Raw genomic sequence first — 6,000 nt, forward strand, 5'->3', positions numbered from 1 at the left:
TCCGTCGGTACGCCTTCTACACAGAACTTTCCGACTTCGCCCTTCTATTGACGAAGGCGCTGGCAACGCTGTGTTGTTTCATTTCTCGTCTGCTGGTGATTCGTGTTTTGACCAAGAGGTATGTTTTTTCCTCCAACAAACATAAATAAACATAGATTGGAAGCCATGAAGCCATGAGAAGATGTGCATATGGCGGAGTTAAATGCAGCGTGATTGCGCCTTTCAGCGCAATGCTACTGCCTAAACGATGTCGGTCGGCTTTGGTTCCGCCGGCTAGCATTAACTACGTTTTAGACGCATTTATCTGCAACCCAATCCTCGCTGCTTTGCGTTTCAGTCTGGTGTACTGTTCTGCCACCGCCGCGGTTGTTCTGCCGACAATGTCCATGTCATCAGCAAAGCAAACGAATTGACTGGATTTGTTGAAAATCGTACCCCGCGTGTTGATGTCCGCTCGATTCATTACACCCTGTAGCGCAATATTGAATAGCAGACAGGAGAGACCAGCACCCTCTCGAAGCCCCCAGCGGGATTCAAGTGGACCCGACAACCCACCCGAAATCCGCACACAGCACTGCGTCCCATCTACCGTAACCTTTTTCAGTTTAATAAGCTTCCCCGGAAAGCCGTTTTCGTCCATGACCTTCCATAGCTCTTTTCGGTTGATAGTGTCATGCGCGGCTTAAAAGTCGATGAATAGGTGGTGTGTGGGGGTTCTGTATTCACGGCATTTCTGGAGGATCTGCCATATGGTAAAGATTTGATCCGTCGTAGACCGTCCTTCGAAGAAGTCGGCCTGATAACTTCCCACAAATCTGTTGGCTAGGGGTGAGAGGCGACGGAAAATGATTTTGGACAGCACTTTGTAGGCGGCATTCAGGACGGTGATCGCACGATAGTTCCCACAGTCCAATTTGTCACCCTTTTTTATAGATAGGGCAGATAACCCCATCCTTCCACTCCTCTTGTAGCTGTACTGTATCCTGAATCCTTGCAATCAGCCGGTGCAAACAGGTGGCCAGCTTCTCCGGGCCCATCTAAATAAGCTCCGCTCCGAGGCCATCTTTTCCAGCTGATTTATTGTTTTTCAGCTGCTCATACATTCGTCGTCGAACCACTCTTTTCGTTGGGTTCGTCCCACATGCCCGATGACGTTCTCCGCTACGCTGTTGATGGTTGTTCTGATGGTGTTTCAACAGTCCTCGAGAGGAGCTTCCTCCAGCTGGTCCTCTTCCGGCAGCGCAGCTTCAGTCGCGCGAAATCTAACCGAGGCGGGCGTCGGTACCGAATCCATCACCAGGTAGTGGTCCGAGTCGACGTTAGCGCTCCTATAGGATCGTGTGAGCGTGTTGCCGCAGCTCTGGTAGATGGCATGACCATCCCGAAACGTACGTACCATTGAGCCCTTCCAGCACACCTCCTGCAGCGCCAAGACGACTAATCTGCGGGATTTCAATGCTTCGGAAAGCACTCGTGTGCTCCCTTGGAAATTGAGAGACCGGCAGTTCCATGTCCCGAGTTTCCAATCGTTAGTCCGTTTTCGTCGCATGGGTCTGTGCCGATTGTTCCAGTCCGAATTTCTTTGTTCCTCGTTCATTACTTGCGAGTGTTTTATGGTGGCGGCTTGTAAGGCCTGCGCACCAACCCCCTGTCTCGCTGGAGGACCATCGTGCACAACACTGTTTAGAGTCCCACGTTCCCAAGGAACAATTATTGTTGCCTAAACGTTTACTCCATCACTTTTATTAGGCTACAGTTGAACAACAACCGAAATGAAAAATAAAAAAACTTCTGTTCAATGGTTGTTCAGTTAAATTTGGAGAAATTATCCGACACAGAGTTGTGTAGGAACGGCGAAGAGGGTTTTAAACAACGACAGCAGAATATTCCATTCAACACTTGTTAAACCAGCGTTGAACAGCTGCACCGAATGACATTTATTAGGCTACTGTTCGGCATTTGTTCGACCTGTCGAACAAAATACTTATTAAACAGCTGTTAAACCGTTGCTCGACTTTAGAAAGGCTCTTGTTAAACGCTTGTTTAATAATTATCTTTGCCAACGTTTGTTTCGCGCATTAGAACGTACTTACGCAGCTCACGCTGAATAAAGGCGGGGAAAAAGTTTAAACGACATTAATTCAGCTCTTTTAGCACAAACAAAATGCAAAATTAAAATTCAATTTTTTTAATATAATTATTATTTGCGTCGTATTAGTTTTTTACTTGTGGATTTACCTATGGGTAAATTTTTAATTTATATTAGAAAGTAATACCACCCTTTTTATAAACCATCCTTTTTGTGTTGGTGAGATTCGAACTTGCGATCCATTACTTGGCAGTCATTGAAGAACGCATCTGGGCTAATCTGTAATATGACGTGTGCTGTGTTTCAAGTGAATATGCTTCTTAACATTCTGGGCTAACAAACGTTGAACAGGCATTACATAACTACGGGAACCTAAGCTTCTTGCACGCAGCTTTAATGACGAATTCGTTTTTGCGGTGTAGCTACACGAGGACTACACTTGTGCCCTGTAGGTGTTTTTTTTTTCATTTTCCCGGACTACACCCGAAAGCGGCAGGGTGTAGTTTGAAAACATCAACAACAAAAATAAATGCTATCAAATGCCGTACGAAAAAAATTACAACTGGGTGTAGTTTCGTTTGAGTTCTCGTTTCAGGTTAAGGTTAAAAAGTGTAGTCCGGGACGGTGTAGGGTGTAGTACCGTCGCGAAAACGAACTAGACATAAGCAAAACATACCGCTTAATTTGACATAACCAGGCATGCCAAATCTACAGAATATTCAGCAAATCTTGGTTTTTAGTGCGTATTTAAGCAACGGTCATACCGTGCGTCGGCTTTGGTATTTTCTCCCTTCAATGTTTTTTATAATTCCTATGCTTATTATAAATATTTTTCATGTTTCTGTGAAATAAATAATTTATATATATATATATATATATATATATATATATATATATATATATATATATATATATATATATATATATATATATATATATATATATATATATATTAAATAAAAATAAGTTGGTGTCTGTATAACAGCGTTTCACTCCAAATAGAATCAACGGATTTGAATGATTCTTTTTGTGTTTGTTTTGTCTTGATCTCCGACGAGTTAATAAGCCATAAAAATAACAATAATCTACTGATAAAGTTTAAAAAAAAAAATTGAAATACAGTTTCGCCTTTTCCCGCCCTCTACTCCAAAAACAACGTCATTAGATTACTATGATTGCTGTTGCTGACAAGCTGTTGTAGCGTCGTTATTGAGGCGTCGTTGTTGAGTAAACAAGCATCTGATTCACATATAAAGTGATATTCGTTTTCGCTGCCTACTACACCTTTTCTATAGCGTGGTAGCAGCAAACTCGACATGCATGTGAATACTCTCAACGTGGCTTTGATTTTATTCAAGGGCATATACTTGATAATGTGAATTAAATTTCGGGCTTATTTGAGCAAAGTTGCATATAATCGTTTTATTTATCTGATAAATGAAAAGAAAGAGCAAGAATGACACTACATGTGCGATGATTTAATTTACCATTGCTCGGATCTAATCAATCTGTTCAATTTTCTCTAAAATGCACACTGACTTAGATCATTGACATTTGCTCATGCTGCAATGATTCTATTGGAAGGTGAAATGAACGTGTAGTTTTTACTCCTTCTGTTTCGTTAAATAGGCACTATTGCATTCCTACAAATCTCTGGATTTACAATTAATTGTTGAATGTTGAATTGAAAACTATAATGTTGCGAAGTGTCAATTTCACTGTGCTTAGGCAGCAGATCTGCCTCAAAAAGCAGATGAAATATAAATGTCATTGAAGCGAAAATTTCGAAGCTCCGTGTACCTACCAATTTACCATTTAATTTCAAACGTCTGTATGTACCTTCGCGCTCCGCAGTTGGGTGGTATTCGATAATGGCCAAAGCCCTGATAACTGGTGGCATTAAACCTAAAACATGCATATTGTCGCATGAACAGCTTTATGTCACATGGTCACGTGAAAAACAATTGGTATCATGTATGTTTGAAAAAAAAAGATACCCGAAAAATGGTTGGCCATCAGGTTTTGCGAGAATTTTTATTCAGGACAAAACCATATTGTCACTATGCCATGGCAATAACGAAAATCAACTGGAAAAGTTATAAAACGTTAAAAACCAACCCTTGATATTTTCCGCCCTTCTGAGTTTCCGAGAGGTTTTCTGTGAGTTTTAGTGAGTAACGATTTTTTGTTGCCTTTGATCGGGAAAAATTCGAAACAAGTTTTCATCACCGGGGCGTACTTAAACGATAGCCTTCATTTTTTTTAATATTTTATGGAATAGTTCTATGCGATTTTCGTATTGGTTTCTGTTGATGCCACTTAAATTCAATGTCGGTTTCTGTTAATTTGTGCTGTGACTGTTTTTCAAGAAAGAAGAAGACACTGTCGGTACGTAATAAACATAATAGATTAAAAATAATAATGTGTTTTTGCAAGAATTCTGAGGAGTATTCATACTGGTTTCAGTTGGTTTCGAATAATTTTCTTCCACATGTAGTGGGAATGCTTCCTAACGAAGATGCCGCTAAGGGTATTTTATAAAAGGAATGTTCCCTAATCTACATGATCAAACTGATTCTTGCATATCTTCCAGTTGACTTTGACAAATTTCTGCTGTGGTCGAAGTGTTTTTTGTCCAGATGAAGTTGTTGTAAGTGGAATGTTCAAATACTTAACATGCCGTTGAATTAAAATTAAATTCGTTGTTTTTGTTCCAGTTTTGCGAGTTGAGACACGAGTAGTAGCAGTTCAATAAAAGTGTCAGGCTCCGCAACACTGAAGATAGAATATTAAAAAGTCAGGAAATATACGAGACCCGAAGGGAAGTTGATCGGTTAAGAACAAGACGAGCTCGAAATGCACGACGTTCGACACCCCATATATCTCAAAATCGTCAGTTACACACTTAGTTTCCATAGTCTTTAAACGAGTCTTGAACAAAAGAAAAATAAAGTATAATAACTTAAACACTCAATTGAGAGAAAAATGCTAATCAAATATTTTCAAATACTACTACTTTATAGATTCAAGGTCAAATTCACCACCGAACAGATGCATTGCTGCCACTACCCGATGGCAAATGTCGTTGAAGCGACAATTCTGACAGGAAACTACAAAGGAGAAGTCGTAATAATCCCGCGTATCTCGATTACTCCTACCGATTTGCCGTTAAATTTTAAACGTCTGCAATTTCCCGTGCGTCGCGCATTCGCGATGACTATTGATAAAACCCAAGGACAGTCACTAAAAGTTTGTGGCATAAACTCCGAGTATTCATGCTTCTCACATGGACAGCTCTATGTCGCATATTCACGTGACCCTGACTCCGACATTGTGGAATATATAGAATTTAGTGGCTAGGACCGTCTTGACCACTTTCACATGTTTCGTATATTCCGAATTTTAAGCTTGAATTATTTAGAATTCTGAAGTTTTTTATAAAACCTGTTCCAGTGAGATTGGCAGGCAAAAGGGTATTACCATTTATATGTATATATATATATATATATATATATATATATATATATATATATATATATATATATATATATATATATATATATATATATATATATATATATATATATATATATATATATATATATATATATATATATATATATATATATATATATATATATATATATATATATATATATATATATATATATATATATATATATATATACATATATATATAAATATTTATATTTACACTATTTATAAATATTTATATTTGCACTAAGCCAAGTTTTAGAATAATTGAAAAAATAATGTAATACTTCCCTTCAGAAAATTTAAAAGAATGACTGTTTATTTTTAGAAATGTATTGAAATGATTTGATAATGGTTGGAAGGTGCTTCATAATGTTCATTGAAATAAAAACGTAGACTTTTACGAGCGCAGGATT

Source organism: Wyeomyia smithii, chromosome 2 (genome assembly GCF_029784165.1).
Source record: "Wyeomyia smithii strain HCP4-BCI-WySm-NY-G18 chromosome 2, ASM2978416v1, whole genome shotgun sequence".
Taxonomy (NCBI): domain Eukaryota; kingdom Metazoa; phylum Arthropoda; class Insecta; order Diptera; family Culicidae; genus Wyeomyia; species Wyeomyia smithii.